This window comes from Euprymna scolopes, chromosome 14, assembly GCF_053919585.1.
Source record: "Euprymna scolopes isolate OS-2025 chromosome 14, ASM5391958v1, whole genome shotgun sequence".
Taxonomy (NCBI): domain Eukaryota; kingdom Metazoa; phylum Mollusca; class Cephalopoda; order Sepiida; family Sepiolidae; genus Euprymna; species Euprymna scolopes.
This window is the reverse complement of record NC_136495.1, coordinates 116,942,154-116,964,367: the sequence shown is the minus strand read 5'-3', so window position 1 is coordinate 116,964,367 and position 22,214 is coordinate 116,942,154. Positions and strand designations below refer to the sequence as shown.

The window sequence follows — 22,214 nt, the reverse complement described above, 5'->3', positions numbered from 1 at the left end:
CTATTCTTAATTGCAATTACTAACCTTTTCATGCTTTAAAAATGAATTTCTTACCCGTGTGATTCATCAATTTCCAAATTAAAAATGGATATATTTTTTAATTTATCAGTCTTGTATTTATAAGATTAGGATTAATCCATTTAACTACTTATCACCTCCACTATGATTAGTATTTTGTATATTTACATTCTTATTTATTTATTTAATATATAAAGGTTAAAAATATTTATACATATATACATTTTTTTCTTATATTTATTACATGTAATTATAAATACATTTTATACATTGCTAATATATTTTTGGATTTCCTTTATTAATATAGTCTGGTTAATCTTAAACGATTCAAAAGCATCAGGATACCGAACAAATGCTTTCTTTAACTTTTAAAATATTTTATTTTTATCCCCACCTTGTTTTATCATCCTTATTACTAAGTTAGAAACCTGGTGGTATAAAATCAGTTAATTTTAAAGTAACGCGAGCTATTCTCAAAAACTCTGACATAATGGTTCCATAAAAGATAAAAACAGGGCAGGTGCTATCTTTATGCGGCATACGTACTATTTTAAAGGGGAAAGCGTTTCTTTTATCAAATATTTTATGAAGAAAAATCCCATCCTCAATTTTTATATGTAAATCCAGAAATGTAGCCTGTTGTCCTCTATGTTCACAATTCAATTTTAGTTCGTTTGGATATATAAAATGTTTATTTTTCGAATTCATCATTATCGTTTATACATATAAGGTCATCTAAAAATCTCCTACACCCATGAAAGTTATGTTTTAGATATATCTGTTTTTAATAGTGATGACATTATATATATATATATATATATATATATATATACTCGAGTCTATGTAAATACAAATTTGCCCAAAATGGTGCAGGATCCAATCCCATTGGGATACCTATCGTTTGGAGTAATATTTTATTTCCTATTTGAAAATAACATTCTTTAATAAGATTACTTACAAGTATTTTAAAAATACTTTTAGAAACACTCGTTTTGCTATTTTTATTTTTACACCAGAAAGCTTTAGAGTTTGAAAAGTCTATATATTTACCTTTTCCACCTTCAAAAGCCAAATCTACAGTATCATTTAATTCTTTTATAAGTTTTTCGTGCGGAATTTTAGTATATAGCGTACTAAAATCATAAGTAGCTATAGATTTTGCTTTTATTCTGGAATTTATTTTATCTAATTTTTCTTTCACTGGTTGGGAATTATTTACTAGCCAAAATAGATTTATATTACTATAGAATTTACTTTTCAGGTGAAAATTATTTATCTGATTTATAATTAATTTAAATATTCTAAATATAGCTTTACTTAAAGGTTTAGTGATGCACGTCTTTGAACCTACAATAAATCTAGCACTAACTGGATTTTTATGCATTTTAGGTATCCAATACATACATGGAAGATTTGTTTTTTTTCTTCTAACTTTAATCCTACTTTTTCACTAATACTATTATTCAGAATAATGCTATTACTTACTTTATAAGTATCCGAAACGTTTCCTATAATTCCTACTTCTATCAATAAACGTTGTATATAATATTTTTTACATAAAAAAGCTATATTGTTTGCCGCTTTATCAATCGGAACTATTACAAACTTGTCTTGAAGTATTTTAAGTTCCTCCAGTATTTCTGAATTTTTAAAAAGAGGTTTGGTTTTTCTAGGGTGTTTAAACTTTTTTAAAATGTTTAACCTTTTCATTTACTCATTCAAGTATACTATTTTTCCATGCATCAAACGTAGACTGTGCTAATTTATATTTCTTTACCATAGACATAATAAAACCTTCTAGTGCTTTAGTTACTTCTTTAACGCATTTAGTGTAATTTAGGTATTTAGGCTCTCTATAATTCGGACCTTTACTAAGGAGTTTTCTTAATTTAGAATTATTTACTATCTTTAGATCTCCTATAATTACATGTTCTATCTCATTATTACAGAAAGGAGAGGAATTACATTCACATTCTGGTTGGTTGGTTGGTTGGTTGTTTTGTTTTACGGCATATCAACCCTTTTCAGATTATTTTATGCCGAATCTGGTGATTTGGAAGAACGATTTTTTTAATATAGTATATTTGTTTTTTTTTTAAGTCGTAATCTATTTAATCCATAGTTGGGACCTTAACAGGTGCTACCACTCCGAGTCAGAGTGGACCTGAGAGCAATGACAATCAAAGGGTGGCTCCACACTCCCTAAGGCCTGCAAGCTGGGGCACTCACCATCGGATATAGTTTTAGGTCATATTCAGGACCTTCACATTCTGGAATATTTATAATATCATTTATATTTATATGTTCTACCATGTGTATATATATATATATATATATATATATATATATATATATATATATATAGATAGAGAGAGAGAGAGAAACACACACACACAGAGAAAGAAAGAGAAAGAAGGAACAAACCGAGTTATGTGTTCAACGTTTCGTCTTTATTTCGAGACTTTCTCTATATAAATGAAGACGAAACGTTGGATGAACATAACTGTTTGTTCCTTTTTATTTCTCTATTTTGTCAGAATACTATTTCCATTCTCATATATATATATATATATATATATATATTCAGGTTTGAGATGTTCAAAAGTCGGGACTCATGAATACAACGAGGCTGTTAGATAGTGCTCAATAATAAGAGCAAAATATTTTTTTAGTTGTGGGTAAACAAATAAAAAATAATATATATATATATATATATATATATATATATATATATATATATATATATATAGCCAGTAGAGTTTAGTTTCCTAGAAGTACATCCAATAAAACAACATGTGTCTACCAAAATAGTGCTCAATGAGTGAACAGAGCAGGTATATTAATTTTATTTATACAAACATAAATGTTTGTATAAATAAAATTAATATATATATATATATTAGTAATTTATAAAATATATATGGCGATTAAGCTACACTGAATATTCCGCGTTTCCTTCACTCTAAGACTCTTCATCGCCATATATATTTTATAAATTACTAACTAGCTCTACCTACGTATTGAGCACTTTTGAAGTAAATACTTTAAGTTTACGCATAAATCTATACTTTCGTATATTAATTTTATGTGAGTAAATTAAGTAGTTATATATATATATATATATATATATATAAATATATACACACAGCACAAGAACGTACCGGTTCTCACCAGATCACTAAAGTCAAACAACATTGAGCCTGGCCGGTACCAGATGGTGACCATTTGGTGAGATTTTTATTATAGATGACTAAGAATTTTCCAGTTGGTCTTATACGTGCCTCCATATATATTTGGAATGATATGATTACATTCAACATTTTTTCAGGGATACCTATTTGATTTAAAACCTTCCAAAGTCAAAATCGATGAAAACAATATACACATCATTATTTTTCTCATGCATCTTTACTACTTGATGGAGACAATAAATCACATCAATGGTTTCTGTCCCCCGGTTCAAAATCACGGCGACTCTGGATGAATTTTATCCACAAGATTCACTATAATTCTATTTAAGATGATCCTAGCTAACACCTTTCCAGCAACTAAAAGTAAAGATATACCCCAGTAGTTATCACAAACAACCTTTCTTATCCATATTCTTAAGATGCACTATTGATGAATTCATAAAGTCCCGGGGTACACAAACTTTATCCCAGATAACTATGAACAGCTCCAAAAGTTTTGTTTTTTCCAAAGTATATTACCACCACTCTTAAGTATTTAAGATTATATTAATTATATTTATTATATTAATTATATTAAGTATTAATTTTTTATATTACGCATACCATCATCACTTTCAGATTTTCTCAGCAATATTAGTTTTGCAGCTGCATGTCCGGTCCTGGTACTTGGGAGTTTGCTGGTAAAGAAGTCAGAATTCCATCACCCATATTAGAAGAATTAAGTACATCTTGAAAATGATCCTTCCAGCGATTAAGGTTATTCTTTGCAGTGATTACTAGGGCTATGACAACAGCATATTCTTTTCCTTGTTTTGATTCTCAGGTATATATCCATTGATATGTTTTTTTTATATAGAGTGATGTGGTACTCGGTTGATTATGTCTAACTGTGTCGGATATATACTCGAGAGTCAAAACAATAAAAAGAATATGCTGTTGTCATAGTCTTAGTGATTAGTGTTGTACAATTCGTTGCCATAATGGGTGAGGTACCACATTGTTGGGATCCATAAACCTCTTTTAATTCTTCATAAACATGTCTCTTCTCTCAAAAGCAGCATGTATTTGTGCTTACCCCCCGCCCAGTCTCCTTTCATCTTTCTTAAACGACGTTGAACATCTTTCTACTAAGGTAAGGTAAGTCGATTTTTTTTTTATTACCAAGTTCTTGTCGCAAGTTCAGGTCTTATGAAACGGGTGCATTTGATCCAGAAGATTTTGAATTTCAACATTTTCCTTAAGCCAGTCCTGATGCTTGAATTAAATAAAAAAAAAAAAAGAGAGACAACCACCTTGTTTACACAAAAAAATAGTTGAATTAGACCCAAAACCGAGTGTTGTTGCCGTTCACAAAACCACAACAAACCAGACTTTTGGAAATACGGAATATACGGAGGCCCAAAATCTGAGAAAGTCGAAAAGCTGTCTGGGAATGACGTCATGTAATTAAAAAGAAGGGGGGTGCTGGTTCCCCCCCCCCGATGGGCATCCGTACATTTCTATTGTAAATGTTTGTATTAATTTTACCATTTTTTAATTTAATTATTTTTCTATGTTCCCGTTTTTTTTTGTTTTTTTTTAAATCAATTTTTTTTTTAATTATTGGCTAATATTATATAAAAATTATGTAACGCCAAAAGTTTCACATTCTTGCGAGCAAGGAAATTATTAAAATCTTGCATATAAAAATTATGCAGAATCTGTAATTTAAAAACAAAAAAAAAAGTTGAAATATTTTTGCTATTATAATTTTTTTGTGTGTGAAAATATTAAATAACCAATGCTTAATTCAATGGTAATATCGGTAGTTCGAGAAATTCATTTTTCTTCGAGTTATATCGAATTCATTAATACAGACTTTAGGGTCTTTTTTTCGTAATGTTCCCGTAAAAATTATTTTATTTTATTTATATTGTTACAAATTACGATGCTTTAAATAAAAAAAAAGCAAAAATAAATCCTTGCGTTTTTTATTTACTACTGAAAACGATAACCTTAGTAAAGGTATTTTTTGTTTAAAAAAAATACATTGTCACTAAGATTTAAATAAAAATAATAAGTTCATTATATTCCACGATCATTATTTGATAAATACTGAAAATTTCATTAAAATTGGTTAATTTCCTGATTTTTGGTGAATTTTTAAGTAAGGGGAGGGGTCAAAATATTTATACATTTTGATCGTCGGCATTCATTTTGCCCGTACCTATTAAATGGTATTTATAAGTCATGATATGCTAATGACACGAGTATTATCTGATTTTTATACTAAAGATTCATGATATCGTTTATCGTGTTAAATATATATGTTAATGGTAATAATGATTATGTATGGAATATATATTAATGCTCATAATGAAGTCTCTAAGCACTAGTGATGTAGGTTAGGGATATTTGTTAATGATGGCGGGAAATATCTGTTAATAACTATAATGATATTAATGATAATGGTCATGTGAAGAATATCTGTTCATAAGAATGATCGTTAACGAGAGCTGTTACATGTAAATTCAAATTACTTATTGATAATTCAATTTGGTAATATAATGACGTAATGTCTATATCTGTTAATATTACTAATGTAACGTGTCGTTACACTTTAACCGCGTTGTTACATCTACAACTGTTCGGACCCGCACGTTGTCAGGTACCGTCACAGAGGAACAAAAAAAAGATCCAACTTTGCATTTTTTTTTTTTTAATGCAAATGAAATGGATTTATTCGTGGTTCTTCCAACAATAACGCATTTCATTATACTTGAAAAATCTGTTCACGTTTTTCAAGGCTCTTCCATATAACGTGCTTTTTAAAAGTTTCTCTCTTTGCCACCTTGCACTGGCTGTTAGCCTTTCTTGCCCTCAACTTCACACGTCCATTTTGCCCACCGCGCAACTTGCTTCCTCACTTCCTCCTTTTTTTCTTTCACATGCACACATAGTTTGCATATGTGCTAAGATGGCTGCTAATAATTTCGCTAGTCAGCTATCCTTCAGCTGCATTTTTTTCATACGTTCTATGTTACACAAATTAGCAGTAATAATATCTTCTACAAATAACGATACACATTAGCGATATATACTAATAGTAATAATTAGGGCTAGGACAACATTCTTTTCATTGTTTTGAGTCAAGTGTGTATCCATTGAAATCCCATATGCTTTTATATAGAGTGATGTGGTTCTCGGTTGATTAACTGTGTCTAACTGTGCCGGATATATACTCGAGAGTCAAAACAATGAAAAGAATATTCTGTTGTCATAGCCCTAGTAATAATGACTGAATATCTGTTACTGATAATACTAAACGTCCAAAATATGGGATAACAATTTTGAATTCACTTTGTGATTGTAATTATTTTATAACAGTGTGTACGGGCGTTTTTTTTAATCCATAAAGTTTGATTGCAATCTATTATATTAAGAGAACCAACTGCAGTAGTCGCAGTGGTGACGTGGCAGCCAAGGTTTCTGTCTTCCTTTCTCGCCTGATTGCGTTAACAAGGGATAGCAGAAAAGAAAAAACTTCAACAAGCTTTGTTGGTTAATAGCCTCTATGTTGTTTAATGTTTTGTTCTCTTAAAGCACTGCAGTGTCACACATCATCTTTTCATTATCCACTTTCCACTGGAAGGAGGGGGAAAAAATTAAGAACTTTTGCTGAATCCAAGCAGCACACCTGCCGAAGAAAAACACTTTCTGCCTTTGCGATGTGCCACTTTTTTTTTGACTTCCTTCCAAGATGCAACTTCCAACACACATAGCTTTAGTTCTACTCTTAACTTCTAATAAAATTTTCCATACTCTTAATTTACTCATGTAGAAATTTCCAATTCTAACCTAATATTTTCAGACATTAAAATATTGCTAAGTGTGTTAAAGATATGTTTAATGTAATAATGATCAATAACGATCCTCGAGTGGCCTCCAAGCCATGATATGTGGTAACCCCCTTGTAAATAAAAAAAAAAAAAAATTTTGTAGTACCAATCATGTGTATCAGGATTTTCGGTGCTTATGTATTTTTGGTACCGCGTTATTTTTTTAATAGTTTTCTCTAGGTTAAATTCAAGTTTCATGGTGTCTTTTTTTTAATTATTATTAAATTGTTAGGTAGAAGCACAGAATAGTTACAAAACACCCTCTTCTCCCCATGTTAAGGATGGCTTTCGAAATAACATTATTATATCAGCACGGTAATACATATATGTAAGTACAGGATTTTTCTGCTTAACAGGATCCTATTCTGCATCTTTGAAGCATGTTGGCGATATGATAGTTTCATGCTTTTTAACGCAGTCCGTTTGCATTGCTGTTGTATTCAGCAAGATATTGCAAGTTGTGCCAGTTGGACACTACAGGACAGGCAAGGCAGTGCTGCTCTGTATGATTTTCCTCTCCACATTCGCAGTCGGTTTTGTAGCCTCATTTAACCATAACTTCATTGTTCCTTTCCAATTCAGTTGAATATTTTCTATAGAGCTACTGAGCCAGTATTTAGATCCCCAGAAGGGAGGGATTCCCATGTTAGTAAGATAGGGTTACTCTCTAACTTTCTGGGATAATGACCAGCAATGATCTCTACTATCATATAAAATGAACTGTGTGTGGGAGTTCGTTCCCTATGGACTCGAAAATGGCTGGACCAATTTTTATGAAATTTCACACGAAGGTACTTTATGTACCTGGCAGCGTTCTTAGGTTTTGTATCGGAATGTCTTCGATAAGTATCGATAATCAAAATAATCTGATGAAAAAGGTATAGACGATTTTGACTAAAGTTGACACTTATTACTACACAAGCTGAAAGGTCGGACATAAAATCAATAGTAGGTTCTTTGATATGACACGTGGCACATTCAAAATAAATGTTTTGTTAAAAGCGCAATTGAAACACGAGACTTAACTATTGCATTTTAAACTTTAATGCAGGCCATTATATATAAAAGATAATTTTATAAAATCAACAGTAGGTTATCTGCAGTGCAATGTAGACTGCAATGCATTGTGGACTAAGTCACTGCGGGGGGGGCATGTGAAACTTCCTCCCAGTGCATTGCGATGGGACCCCAACTAGAGCAGGCAATCAATCGATTTGATTGAAAAATGGGTAATTTCATCGATTTTGGTGACAATAAAAATACGGGAGTGTGAAACATTCGTTGATTATCATTCAATCTCCGGCAACATCGAACGGCCCTGCTAGTATATTTATATTAGTGACATTTGTTAATGATATTTGTGATAATGAAGCAAATGAATAAAAAAATAACGTTTGTTTAATAGTAGGGTATAAATTATTGACAACAGATAACGAGTCTATAGATTAAATGATCTGAACCGGGATTGATATGCCATAAAATACACAAACCAATACAGAGGATAGGTGGTTTTGAAGACAGGTGTTTAGATTCATGTGTGTTCATCTTTTAATTAACAAATCCTATACCAAAAAAGGAAAGCTATAGCAAGTAAATTAGACAATTAGACTTTGCAACATCCTTGATAATGTTCTCAATGCATTTGTTCCAATTCATAGTGTATCAGAAAACGTCTTATTGAAAACACCATCAATAATTTCTCCGTACTCTTTATCTGTGCCTAAATCTAAACGTAGATTCCATGAACAAAGCTATTCTTTAGAACTGCACGCCTGTGGAACTGTTCCGTTTTCCTGCTTTCCAACTGACTACAATATGGTCGTTCTTCAAGTCCATCATGAAAAAAGTTCTTGAGCCGTATACTTTAATAATCCAATTTACCAAATTTCCACTACTAACGATTACTACGCCTCCAACCTTTGGTCAACAAATTCTTGTGACATGGCTCGTATTATATAGCACTTCTGGTCCAATGGAGATATAAAAGGTGCAGGGTACGCAAGAGAGTATGCATTCTGTTAACATGGACTTGTATTATCACCTACTATTTGTAAATACGTCTTGTTCTTGTACTACAACTTAATAAAGTAGTTATCTACAGTTTATTTGTTTATCGATTTTTTTTTTTTTGTGTGCGATATAATATAAATGGAAATTTCATAGACACAAAAGATTCTGAAGTCAAATTAAGAGTGAAAGACTGAGCGTTGTGTCCTTTGACACACAAGACAATTACATCTTTTACTACAAACAAGTTGATTATAGTGTTTGTAAGGAGGTTTCCTAATTAGCAGAGACTCAAGACGATCCGCATGACTTCTTTACAGATGCGATTAGTAATGGAACTGCAACATTATGACACGGGGCGGACTTGTGTAGTCGAGAGCAAAACGTCGACTTGCAGTCATTAGGTTAACTTGATTTTCCTAGCAACTAGATGGCATCTAATCCATGAATAGAAAATTACCTCATGCGTGCGAGAGATGATGCAGGAAAGGAGAGGAAACAGGAGGTGGATAGAGAAGGAGAAAGGAAATAAGGAAAAGGGAAATAAAGAAAAAGGAAAAAGGAAATAAGAGAAGGAAAAGGAAATAAAAAGAGAAGAAAAAAGGAAATAGAAGGAGAAGGGAAGAAAGAGATATGGAGGAAGAAGAGATAGTAAAGTATTTAGTTCAAATTCCTCGGCTTAACGTTCACAGGGAAGATGAATTGAAACAGATACATTGAGAGCATTGCCAAGGCTGCTGCAAAGAAGGTGGTCTCTCTACCATGCCAGAAAATTACTTACGTCTGAAAATATCCTGTACCTCTACAAGGCCACGATTCGTCCATGTATGGAGTATTGTTGTCACTCCTGGACAGGGTTCAAAAGAGAGTCACCAACCTGATAGGTCCCGAACTGTCATTTAAGCTTCAGCCCCTGTCCCATCGACGAAATGTTGCACCCCTCTGCCTGTTTTACAAGTATTTTAACAGTGGATGCTCCAACGAAATACAAGCCTTCGTACTCCCTCGACATAAATACCCTCGACAAACTTGACAAGCAGCAAAGTTCCACCCCTACTCAGTAAAGTTCCCTACATGTAAGAAAGTCCTCTACTCTAATAGTTTTTTACCCAGAACTGCTAGACTTTGGAATTCTCTTTCAGGTTCCTGTTTCCTCAACTGTACTGACATGCAGAAGTTTAAGTAATGTGAACAGACATCTGCTCAATTCTCTAGATAGTATCCTTGAAACTTATGTTCCTGATAGTTGCCCCCTACATCAAAGTGGCAACGTGCCTTGTTTGAGGTGAAAATGGAAATTAAAATATAGAAGGAGAAGACACATGGAGAGAGAAGAAAGGTGGAGGGAGAAGAAAGGTGGAGGGAGAAGAAAGGTGGAGGGAGAAGAAAGGTGGAGGGAGAAGAAAGGTGGAGGGAGAAGAAAGGTGGAGGGAGAAGTAGAGTGGGGAGGAGGGAGAGGAAGAGTGGGGAGGAGGGAGAGGAAGAGTGGGAAGGAGGGAGAAGAGGAGGGAGAAGAAGAGGAGGGAGAAGTGGAGGAGGGAGAAGTGGAGGAGGGAGAAGAGGAGGAAGAGGGAGAAGAGGAGGAGGAGGGAGAAGAGGAGGAGGAGGGAGAAGAGGAGGAAGGAAAGGGGGATGAGCCTTACCAATTGAACAACATAAATTAAGATTCCATGATGACACTGCGATTTTACCTGAATCAAAAATAAGCATTCATAAAAAGACGAATATAAAATACAAAATATAAAATAAATTAGATCGATTTTCATTCTATCATTTTTTTAAAATGTATTGTTACATTTCTGCATGCATCGTCTACCTATCTTTTATTCTGCTTGTTCCGTCATTAGTCCGTACATTATTCTTTGAAAAAGACCAAATACAATTAAAAAAATTAAACTATTAAAAAGGCCAAATTCACGAAATTTTGCTGTAAAAAGGCGAATATTGCAACCCTGGAGAGAGACCTCTCTTATGTAGCCTCATTTTCGAATATTATAACAATACATAATAATTATAGCAATGGCGTGAGAAATCAACTCATAGTAATTTCAACATGCTGTGCTTCTTCAAAGAAAGTCGGGGAACTGTTACATGAAAAAAAAATTTTTTTTTTCTTCTTAAATGGAATATGCAAAAGAAATAGGGTACCAAAAAGAAGAACATTGTCTGGCAAGCAGTGTTGAACTGAAGGAGTAAATTAAAGATCGTCTCTTACAACGTGATTCTATAATTTGTATTGAATTATGTAGCACAATATTACTTTGTGAGTGTTTATTAACATTTATTAATTAATCTCATTTGGGTCAGTTCTATATTCAAAATACAATGGAGACTCATGCTAAACTCATATTTGCATTGCGTTAGGGTTTTTTTTCTACCTTTTGACAGAAAAACCTATAATTTTTTTGTGCTATTCAGAAAAATATCAGCTTTATCAAACATTTGTTGAGTAAATATATTTCACATCCGTATAATTCCCATGGGTCCTGCTAGTTTTAATTAATAATCTTGTCTCCTTATGTACTCCAGATTTGGTCCATTCGTTTCAATCCTTGCATGATGTTCATTCTGAAATATTATGAAATTTTCGAAATAGATTCTACGTTTACATATATAAACTTATTTATCAAGACTTTTCTAAAAATGTTATTGTCACTGACCAGCAGAAATCACCCTTTCCTTGGATACTTACACGTTGGAAGATCATAGGTGTCAATCATACATATGCATAAATACAGACACAGAACGCATAAAAACTACCCACCTTTCATTACACGCTGGAATACATGCTGGAATTTATAGCAGGCAATTCTTATTTTTTTTAATTTCCCAAACAATCGAACTTTCATAGTTATAGTTGAAATTGATAATATTAAACACATATATAGCATCTATGCCACAAATTGAGGTATTTAAAAGCCACATGCAAAAAAAAAAAAAAAAAAATTAAAAAATTAAAATAAGTTCTTATGTTAATTGCTTAAACACTAATTAATGCGTTTATCGACTGATTTTAATAATTATGAATAGAAAAACTTCTAATTGTTGATTATGAAAAGATTTTTATGTAAAGATGATTTAAAAAATGAATTTTAAAAAACGGAAAGGTCTTTAAATTTACATAAACATTGCAGTTACAATATATGTCTTTATTGTTGCTCAGAATAAAAGCATAGCTTGCAATTAGAGAGATAGAGAGGGGAAGAAAAATAAAGGGACAAGAGGAGAAAAACAAGGCGAGAGAGAGGGAGAAAGGCGAGAGAGAGGGAGAAAGGCAAGAGAGAGGGAGAAAGGCAAGAGAGAGGGAGAAAGGGAAGGGGAGAGATAGGGAGAAAGGGAAGGGGAGAGAGAGGGAGAAAGCGAAGGGGAGAGAGAAGGAGAAAGCGAAGGGGAGAGAGAAGGAGAAAGCGAAGGGGAGAGAGAGGGAGGATGTTGTGAGAGAAGAAGGGAGGGAGAGAGAGAAGGAGGGTGTAGGAAGAGGGGGATGAGGGAGAGAGAGAATGCTGCGATTTGATAAATTTGTTTTCTATATAGCTGTCAATTTGAAATCATGATATATTAGTCATATGATTTCTGGCATGTTAGTCTAGTGATTGAGTTTCAATTCCCAAATTGCGTTATGAAATATTTTCTTATTATTCAAATATTTAATGTTCATTTATAAATAACTACACAAAGAAAATCGACTTTCACTCTTGTCGGCTCAAGAAACGGACAAAAGCAGTTATATAGATGATGCTCTAAAACTTTTCTAAACTGATTATAATAAACGGGGCCTTGTGACACGATGAGGAATTTTACTGTGCTATATTGGTTAAAGAATTTAAAAATAATTAAAGCAAATACGCTCTAATTTTATTTTCAATCGAAACAATTTAATAAAAAAGATCATAACGTTTTTTTTTTTTTTGTATTTGAATGAAAACAAAAAGCGAATCAGTTTGGATTATGAATCAAGTTGAAATCATGTATTTCCGGTCAGCAGAAGAGAAAAACAGTCAAATAAAATTTTTAATCTTTTTTAATCGAAATATATTTTATGTACATACATACTCGGCGTACATAACCCCTCCAGACTAACCTGACAAGCAACAAAATCCCACCCCCTCTACGTGCATACTTCCGATTAACCCAACAAGAAGAAAATTCTCGCCTAGCTGCCTGAAAGCTTTCTACTTCAAAAGTTTCTTTCCTAGGACTGCTAGACTTTGGAATTCCCTCCCTGTTTCCTGCTTCTGATTGTATTGACCTGTTGAAGTTCAAGCATAATGTAAACAGACATGTTGCTGCACAACTCTTCAGTTAAACTCATATTTGAATTGTGTTATAGGTTTTTCTGTCGAAAGAAAGAAAAAAAAACGATTTTTTTGTGATAGTCAGAAAAATATCAGCTTTATCAAACATTTGTTGAGTAAATATATTTCTCACCCGTGTAATTCCCAAGGGTCTTTTAGACACCACTACTACTACTAATACTACTACTACTAATACTACTAATAATAATAATAATACTAATACTACTAATAATAATACTAATACTACTACTACTAATAATAATAATACTAATAATAATAATACTAATAATAATACTAATAATACTAATACTACTAATAATACTACTACTAATACTAATACTACTAATACTAATAATAATAATACTAATAATAATACTAATACTAATAATAATAATAATACTAATACTACTACTAATAATACTAATACTAATAATACTACTAATAATAATACTACTACTACTAATAATAATACTACTACTACTAATAATAATAATACTAATACTACTACTAATAATAATAATACTAATACTACTAATAATAATACTAATAATAATACTAATACTACTAATAATAATACTAATACTACTAATAATAATACTACTAATACTAATAATAATAATACTAATACTAATAATAATAATACTAATACTAATAATACTAATACTAATAATAATAATAATAGTCCCTTATGTTGCAAATGACAACATGCCTTGTTTGAAATGAAGTTAAAAATAAATTCTCAGGTAATAGCGACAACTGGTAAAAGCAGGTTTTAATTTAACCGAATTATCAAGAAGTCAATGTCAAGTCAGATTGATTATTTAAAACAAGTTGTTTAGGAATAAAACTTGTGTTAGCAAACTATAAAGGTTATGAGAGTGCACAAGTGACAACTGATATTTTTAGAATGATAAAATTCAAGCACAAATTGAAAACGATCCAAATCATCCGACAAACAAATTTTTATGATTTTAAAGCTTACAATGTGCACTTGCCCCACCTGATGAATATACTTAACCGTCGTCAAATGTACAAGCATGTTCCTATTTACTTGCCTCCCCACGAGGGCAGAGTTAGACAAGGTCGGTTTTCAATGTGGGGAAAATCCAGCTCCCCCAAATAGAGGCACTCTGGATAGGAACAAAAATAAAAAATTGTCTCAGTCATGAAGGATTTCTCCTCCACTAATCGAGAATAGAAAAGGTGAAGTGTAGCATCAGAACAGATACTACACTATGATCGTGGCGAAGAGAAAAAGCATATTCTTGAAATCAGACCAATTTCACATATAGTGGCTTACTGTTAGGACTCACCTTTTGGGATGAAGCAAAGACTTTCATTGACTGACTAATCGTAGGAGAGCAAAAATGTTATACAGTTTGATTAGTCGACCATATAAATTCCACCTCAAGTGAAAGATCTCAAAAGAACCAACACTGAAAGTGCTTAACAAAAGAGAGTTGGTCAGTCTGAAACTTCTTGTCAAGTCCTCTTCTTAAATAGTCTAGCCGTACCCAAGTTCTATCTTTAGTGACCATGTTGTCTCATTATCTACAGTCACTTATTAACTCTCATCCTCTAGTAGCTTCCGGGTCATAATAAATGGTAACCCCCCCTTCCCCCCAAAGAAAAAAATGCCATATATACAAAGCTGGTCTGTATAAAGTGGATTCAATCAAGAAATGCTGGTTGTTAATAAAGACTATAAAGTGGTTGTGACGTTTCTGAATTTTTCTGAATTTGGTACAATGTGGGAACCATTAATTGTGGGCAATGGATAATATATATATAAGCGGTAGGTCTAGGCAGTAGTATATATAGATAAATGTACGTTGGTGAATAGTAATAATTGGTAATAAGTGGTGATGTTTTCAAATAGAAGTAAGTTTGAAGCTCTTGGGATTCAAGCCAGAGTTGTCTGCAGGGACTCATGGCACAGTGGTTAGAGTCCTTGGAAAAAATCTCTTGCAAAAGTGATATTCTCCTGAAGATTGAAGGTTCAATCCCGAGTGTGGGCGATCGAAAAATACAATTGCAAAATACTTAGGACCCTTATCCAGTCATGGCTGACAGAACGAGAGCATGCTACCCCTGTGATGTAAATAAAGGGTTCCGTTCGAAATTCTGTCCAAATTCCCGAGTTCCACAAGATACACCTGAAGATGGTCGGAGGTTACATCGACCGAAACGTTGTGAAAAAAATCACACTCAAGATGAGAACAGGAAGAGTAGTCCAATGAATCCAAATAATACGAATAGAAAGTTGTCACAAATCATTTTATGAGAAATGCTAATTTGGACGGAAAAAAAAAAAACTGCAATTCTACTTGAAAAGTAAATGTCAGTCATCCTAAATAAAGAGAGCGAAAGATAATGTTGCTTTTCAGGTTGCAGCAGTCATCATTATCACCGAAAATAAAATGAATGGTAAAAAATCTGTTGAGACGGTATGGAGAGCTACAACGAAGGAGTCAAACAGAGCCAGAAATGTAAACAATGTAAGAGTGTTGGCTTTAAAGCAAGACAAACACAATTTCCTTGTGTCAATTCCACATCCAGTCTACTAGTGAAGCTGAACACAGATTAAATGAAGAAATGAAGATAGATGCATTGAAAATAGGAATGACCGATTTTGAGACGTTGATTTTCATGCCATATGAGGAGCGTTCAGAAAGTAATGCCTCAAATTTTTTTTCCGCCTGAACGGGTCATAGGGGATTGCCAATTGCAGTCTTATGATGACCAAACTTATGCATTTATGATCTGAAGGTTTCATTTCTGTTGAAGATATTGATATACAAACACATTATATATATATATATATATATATATATATATATATACACACACACACACACACACACACACACATACGACGGAAGTTAAAACTTTGCAAATTAGAATTCAAACTTAATTATTTGAAACAAGGAATACAGGTTAAAAATAATTCCTTATTCCAGAGAACAAACAGTTAGCAAAATAGCATTTATATAACCAGCAAAATTATAGTTCGGTTATCACAAGCCAACTGCTTTCCATGCTTTTTGAATCTCTCCCCTACTGGAGAAGTCGACCAAAATTGTTTTCCCTAATTTAAAGCACCAGTAGGGCAGCCGGAGATATGCAGGCATTTATCTTGTCAATAATTTTCCTGCTAATGGGAGAATTTACTGCTTACGAATCGATTTGACCTGCCATTTCACAATAACACATCAAAGTTTACCTAACTATAGGGGAATTTTTCAAGGTTGAATTCGCTTTTCTTTGTTCAAAATATTTACTAATTTATATTATTTTAGTGGAATTCAATACTGATATGAGTATTATTTATTAATTTATTTATTCCAAACTATTATCCTCATTTTTTTTAGATGTTGTTTCACAACGTATCGGCCAACTATTCCTCTGGCCTTCGTCAGGTGGTAACCGCGATGGGATCGGAACTCCGCATCTCCTAACTGCATTCTGAGCAATTACTGCCATCTATAATTGTTGTCTCACAACTTTTTTGGGCCAAGTAAGCCTCTGACCGGCTTTGGGTAGGATTGAAACCGCTATACGTGGTTAGACAACAACTATGGATGGCAGTAATAAGATTTTTTTTTAAACAAAAAAGATAAAGGAACTTTTTTTGGCATCGGAAAACGGACACAAATTTTTGCAATTCCAATACCCCCCAAAAGTTCCGATTCCCAATTAATCCCAACACTAATATATATATTATGAAAACTTTCTTGTGGCCTTGCACGGTTCAATAAAAATATAATTTATATATATTTAGGATTTAATGGTTGAAAGACCAGACGAGTTCAAAATTGATTATAATAAACATTTCTATTAAAATAGTTTTTTTTCTTTTTTTAAATTTTCGAATTATAAAATATTCTTCATGAAATACTGACGTCATGGTGGACATAACACTCGACACGTCCTCAGATGTTGGAAGTTGAGGTTGAATGGGACTATTTACGTATATGGTCGTCAACCAATGCGACATCTATATATATAAAAGCGACAATGTATGTATGTATGTATGTACGTATGTATGCTTTTCCTTGATGTCCACAAAAGGCTTCTTTCAGAGAAGCGCTCGCTCGGTTCACAACTTCTTAAAACTTTTTATATCATCTATAAATTGTAATATCTCACACTTAACCACAGAGCTCGCCTGTCTATTTAATTTTATTGACTTTCAAACGTTAATTATTCCACATTTCCCGCATCGGCACGCGTTACATTCGGTTTTCGGTATAAACCAAAAGGGAAACTCGACTCTAATAACAGGCCCAGAGCCAGTGAATGTATGTCGACTTCGTCATATCAGACGGGGGGAGCGGGTTTTTGAAAACAAACAAACCGATTTATTGACCCCCATTAAAAACTGTCCCTCACAAAATGCTGACTGCTAAATACCTATCGCCGTCACGTCAATCAAAAACGAGCACCTGTTTTTTTTTCACACTTTACTATTTTCCAACTGCGCGTTGTCAAGGCTTTGTTTTTTTTTTCACGGGCATCTGTTTTTTTTTTCACACACACCTACAAACACCCGGGCAACGCCGGGTACCCCTCGCTAGTACTGAATAAATCTTATTTATTCAGTATGTCGCATTGGTTCACGAACACAATCTTACCAGATTAACTTAAAAACAAAATAAATTCCAACATTTAATTTGTTAAAAAAAAAAAATAAATAAAAAAAAATAGTTGTTCGGCGAACATTCAGAACATCCTCCATATCAGTGGAGAATCTCAATGTTTTTTTTTTAATGCATGTGAAAAGTGATCACTAGGGCTATGGGCTATGACAAGAGAACATCCTTTTCATTATTTTGACTCGTGTATATATCTCAGTTAATATACTATGTTTTTAGATAGAGTGATGTGATTCTCGATTGACTAAATTTGTCTGATATATACTCGAGAGACAAAACAATAAGATTATTCTCTTGTCACAGCCATAGTGATCACATACGAACATGAACTACCACAGCATATTATTATTTAAATCGAATAGAATAATAAGAGCTAAAATACTCACCAGAGTTTAAAGCTTAGTAATGGACATGATCTGTGAATGAAAAAAAAAAAAGTATGAGAAGGATGTTGTGGTCTGCTTGAAGCATTATGCGTAGTGTGTAAGAAGTTGTGTTTGAAGGCTATATCAATGAGGTTCATAGGAAACACCATGTACACGAGTCAGCACATAAAAGAAATAAGTATTTATATCAAAGAAAACCACACAAAATGGATGAAAGTAAAACAAGTATTTATGAAACACTATCCCAGTGTAATGATATTAAAATCAGTGACAATAGGGGTGTACATGTAGAATATATTATAATAACGTCGTATTCCTATTTATGTATGTTCACAATTTGATGATTATGTACAAAAAGGTACACCGTTTCACAAATTAATTTTAAATACTGAAAACGGACGTTTACACACTTTCGTTTCAGAAAGATTTCTACATGTACTATTTATTTCAAAAGAAATCTACATTCAAGAAGTAACCTCATTTATATATTACATTAAACTAATCTATTTTAATAATTATCGCCTTGTTATTAATTGTTCGTCCTTATAGATTTTTTTGTTCTATTCAGAAGTATTATTTATTTAAAATTTATTTATTCTTTTTAACTTAGTTCATATTTAAATTAATTTTCAATTAAATTCCAGCATGTTAGTGCATATTACATAATTCATGTATATTATTACCGACACCAGTTGCCTTTTAAAAACAGACATTTATTTAAGCTATGAGAGTTATTTCCCACTTTATTTTCATATACACAAATGGATGTTTCTTATGCTTACGTAAATTTGACATGTGGCCCACTTTCAGGAAAATTCTAAGAAGGTAGGATATTCGGTGCATCTTCAAAAACAGTATGTGAGTAAACCTTTCACCTGCCGCTATGTTTCGACCGGGCAACACCGGGTATATAAAAACCAGTATAAAATATAGGATTTAAATAAGTAATGCCAATTCAAACTTTTGTAAATGTATTAGAAAAAGAAAACAAATAGTGTCGAAAAGATGCCACAAGAAGGAACGAATAGATATAGAATTGTCGATGTTTATTTTTGCTTAGTTTATTTTTTTTAGTTATGGAATTGGTCTAACATTCAGGAAAACTGTTTTTATTTTATTTTTTTTTTTACATAGGCATCACCACATTATCAAGGCCCAGAGGCCACTCAAGGATAAGGGTTAAAGAGTGTACAGTAGAAATTGGACAATATAGTAATCATTAGTAATGAAAATTTGGTAAATTTGATAACTTATATGGAACGGCTCATCAAGAACTTATTTACTTTAGACTTGAACACAACCATATTGTAGTCAGCCGGAAAGCAGGAAAACGGAAGACAATTCCACAGGCGTGCAGTTCTAAGAAAGAAGCTTTGTTCATGGAATCTACGTTTAGGTTTAGGCACAGATAAAGAGTGGGGGGAATTATTGATAGTGTTTACAGCTAGACGAGTGTTTCTTGTGAAAGTTTGGCGAGGGGGACCATAGATTGAAGCTCAGTCGAACACTTTCCATGAAAATAACGATACATCAGAGACAAACTCGCAACATCTCTTCTGTGAGATAGAGGTTGCAAGGAGGAGAAAAGGACATCTCCTACGAGCCTACGAAGTCTATTTTGAACTCTATCAAGGCAGGACAAGCCCTTTCTAGCAGCTCCTGCCCAGATGTGGCAACAGTATTCCATCCTTGGACGTACCTGGCTCTTATATAGATAGAGAATAGCATCAGCAGTGAGATATCTACCGGATCGATAGAAAGATCCCACCATTTTTCCAGCGGCCTTGGCAACAGATTTGATCTACGTGTTCCATTTAAGATCGGGAGTAATGGTCAAGCCAAGAAGCTTGTCAAAACTTGAGGCCTCCTGAACACGAGAGCCATTCATTTCAATTGATGCCAAATGTGGATTAGAATGTTGATGATGTAAAGAGAGAAGCTTGGTTTTAGATGCATTAAAAGTAACCAGCCACTCCTTTCCCCATTGTACTACGTGCTCAAGATCAGAGGAGAGAGAATTGGAGAGAACTTGGTCGTTTACTGTCTTAGATGTGGTACCATAAATGGTAGTGTCGTCAGCATAAATGTCTACAAATGATGTAAGGATGTGATTTGGAAGATCATTAATGTAGATCAGGAAAAGAGTTGGGCCCAGGATGGATCCCTGAGGGACACCGGCATTAATACTGTGAGCTTCTGATTTTTGCCCCTCAACTACTACTCTTATGAACCTATCAGAGAGAAATGATTTAATAATTGAGAAGACTTTTCCAGCTATACCATAGCTAGCGATCTTATGAAGTAAACCTTTATGCCATACCCTATCAAGGCCTTTGATATGTCAAGAGCAATTGCCCTAGAAAAGTTGCCACCGTCGAGAGATTTGCTAATCCTATGCGATATAACTGTAAGCACATCTGCTGTAGATCTAGCAGAAGGGAAACCATATTGAGTGTCACTAAGAAGGTTATTTTTGTTGAGATGGTTGATTACTTCTGTATTTAACACAGATTCTAGCAACTTACTCATGACGCACAGGAGACTTATTGGCCTGTACTGAGAGGGGGATGAGCGATCACCTGAATTCTTAAATACAGGGCATACTGATGAGATTTTCCAGGGAGATGGGAAACTATTCTCCTTAAGACAACGTTTAAACAGTTTTGTAAGTATGGGCGCTAGTTCAGGTTGAAGTTTTTTGAGTACTATAATTGGAATACCGTCAGGGCCAGTTGCTTTACTGGAATCAAGGTTTTTGATTAGCTTGGCAACATCACGTACAGATATACGTATATCACATAGCATGTTTTCTGATACAGGAGGAAATATTGGGGGTTGGCGGCCTTGGTCGCAAAGGGTAGAATTAGCTGCAAAGTTCTTGACAAAGAGTTTGGCTTTGTCTTTTTTTGGTTGGTTGGTTGTTTTTTTTTTTCACGGCATATCAACCCTTTTTGAGTTATTTCATGCCGAATCCAAAGATTTTGAAGAAAAATGTTTTTAATATATTTGTTGTTTTCACGTCGGTTTCTATTTAACCCATAGTTGGGACCCTAACAGGTACTACCACTCCAGGTCAGAGTGGAGCTGGGAGCAATGGTAATTAAAGGGTTGCTCCACACTCCCCAAAGCCCACAAGCTGGGGCCTTACCACTGGATATAGTTTAAGGTCATATCCAGGACCCCCATTGAGGGATTTTTACCTTCTGCATGGGGGGGGGGGGCAGTCGACGTATTCTAATCCCCCACCGACAGGGCCATTAGAAAAACTGGAGAAAATTTAAAAGGTTATAGATTATTAGTTATTAGATGTCTATGACTAAGTCCGGTTTTTATAAATAAAATGAAGAGAATGTGACCCGTTGGGTCACACACTGAAATCAGGTTAGATTGCTTTAAATCAGGAAAAATGAGTTTACAAAACCAGTTAAATATAAACGATTAGAAATAAAATCCAAAATTGTCCTCTTTCTGTATGCTGTTATATATAAATATTGAATAAATAATACATTTCCCCCAATTTTTTTTTTTCCTTTTTTTACAAATTTTTTTTTTTTTTTTTTTTTTGCATTTTCATCCCAAATAAAGCACAGTGCCACTTTGATGTAGGGGACTATTATCTGGGACATAATTTTAGCAGGGATATTATGTAGGGAGTTGAGCAGCAAGATGTCTGTTTACATTACACTTGAACTTCTGCATGTCAGTACAGTCAGGGAAGCAGGGACCCAGGAAGGGAATTCCAAAGTCTAGCAGTTCTAGAAAAGAAACTATTAGAGCTCAAACG

At 33.5% G+C, this 22,214-nt stretch overlaps 1 long non-coding RNA gene across 1 annotated transcript in view; it reads right to left on the bottom strand.

Moving 5' to 3' along the window:
- Positions 1 to 22,214, bottom strand: part of LOC145293240 (uncharacterized) — a 1,271,116-nt gene that overhangs the window by 712,508 nt on the left and 536,394 nt on the right. Inside the window, exon 4 of the long non-coding RNA XR_013869695.1 lies at positions 18,431 to 18,460. This is a non-coding gene — a long non-coding RNA (uncharacterized LOC145293240). The remainder of the gene's footprint in view (positions 1 to 18,430; positions 18,461 to 22,214) is intronic.